At 40.0% G+C, this 1894-nt stretch overlaps 1 non-coding gene across 1 annotated transcript; it reads left to right on the forward strand.

Annotated features, from left to right (window-relative positions):
• Positions 1-1378: 1378 nt before the first annotated feature.
• On the forward strand, positions 1379-1484 carry LOC140856815 (small nucleolar RNA R71). Its single transcript, XR_012140416.1, has one exon. It is a non-coding gene; the product is annotated as a small nucleolar RNA R71 (small nucleolar RNA).
• Positions 1485-1894: the final 410 nt, after the last annotated feature.

A 1894-nucleotide genomic window follows, 5' to 3' on the forward strand; every position in this document is an offset into this window, starting at 1 on the left:
AAAGTTCATACACCGAACTAGGTAAAAGATTCATACTTTCCCCTAAGTCCAGAAGAGCTTTTTCAATGTGATAATCTCCTATAACACAGGAAATGATGGGGGCTCCTGGGTCTTTAAGCTTTGGAGGAGTGGCATGCTGGAAGACAGAACTAGCCTGTTCAGTGAGGCATACTTTCTTTGAGATTTGTGATTTAGATTTATATTTTTGGGTGCACAAATCCTTCAAAAATTTGGCATAAGCAGGGACCTGTTTGATTGCGTCTAGAAGGGGAAGATTAATTTGGACTTGCTTAAACAATTCCAACATCTCATCGAGTCTTTCTCCCTTCTTATCTGCAGGAATAGGAGCTTTAAGGGCATCCAAAAATGGAGCTTTAGGCAAGTAAGATGATTCCGGTGTAGTTGGTTCATTCTCTATTTTAAGGTCCTCCTTGTTCTTGGGTGATTTAGCTTCGGTTAGAGGTTTAGGGTCGATCTCATTGGTTTTAATAGTGTGTTCAATGACCTTCCCACTTCTCAAAGTTATGATTGATTTGGTGTGTGCAGAAAAAGCTTCTGGGGTATTAGAGCTCTCAATCACAAATTGCCCTCTTGGGTTGCTCTCGAGTTGGCTAGGTAATTTTTCTCCTTCCCTCCTACTGAATGTAATCGCTAGTTGACCTATTTGGGTCTCTAGCTTAGCAATGGATTGTGTGTGGGAGTTAAGGGTCTGAGTGTTGACTTCTAATCATTCTAGTGCTTTCAGAACTTTTTCCTCAAAAGCTGAGCTATGACCAATAGTAGATGATTGAGGAGCATTTTGAAATTGATGGTATGGTCCATGCCTATATGTTGGGTCCTAATATTGAGGTCGAGGTGCGGCAGGGCCAACCACTAGTTGTGGTCTCTAGAAAAATTTGGATGGTTTCTCCAGTCGGGGTTATAAGTGTTCGAATATGGATCATTTTCTGGTATGCGAGCTTGTTGGACTTGAGCTTGCTGAACCTGCTCGTGCATAAACTCAAAAAATTAAGGTGCGGCTGGGCATTCACTAACAAAATGGTTCGGACTTACACACAATGCATAAACTTCTTGGATTGGGTTAGGTGGAATCGGAGATTGTCTAGTATTTAGAAGACGGTCTAATTTTTGGGATAGTTCATCTACCTTACTGTGGATATCCATGACGTTTCCAATCTGATAAATTTGTTGAAGCATGGGTTGTTCTCTAGAGGTGGCAGACATATGATGTAGGAAATTCTCACTAAGTGTTTCAAAGAACTGCCAGGCTTCATCCTCACTTTTTAGCATGAATGTCCCACCACATGATGCATCAACCATTTGTCAGTGTTTCTTCGATAGACCATCATAAAAATACTGACAAAGTTGCCATTTAGGGACAGTATGGTGTGGACATTTACGAATGAGGTCCCTTAACCTTTCCCATGTCTCATGAAAAAGTTCACCCTCCAATTGGAAAAAACTAGTGATAGCTTTTCTAATTTGATTTGTTTTTCCAATTGAAAAGTATTTCTTGAGAAATTCTCTCTGAAGATGATCCCAAGTTGAAATGGTTATAGAGTCTAAAGAGTTTAACCAATGCTTGGCTTTGTCCTTAAGTGAGAAAGGGAATAGTTTCAACCTAAGGGCATCATCAGAGAAGTTTTGAATTTTTACTGTGGAAAAATTTCAAGAAATTCATCCAAGTATTTGTATGGGTCCTCGTTACTAAGTCCATAGAATGATGGCAACATTTGAATAATGCTAGACTTAATCTCATATTGGGTAGCTTCTACTGGAGGTACTTGAATGCATGAAGAGTAGGTATACGAGGATGGAGTGAAATATTCTCTCAATGAGCGTGGAGGATTAGCCTCACAGGTGCAGCCATGTTTCTAACTCAGATAGTCCTAAG

The sequence above is a fragment of the Elaeis guineensis genome, chromosome 3 (genome assembly GCF_000442705.2).
Source record: "Elaeis guineensis isolate ETL-2024a chromosome 3, EG11, whole genome shotgun sequence".
Lineage (NCBI taxonomy): Eukaryota > Viridiplantae > Streptophyta > Magnoliopsida > Arecales > Arecaceae > Elaeis > Elaeis guineensis.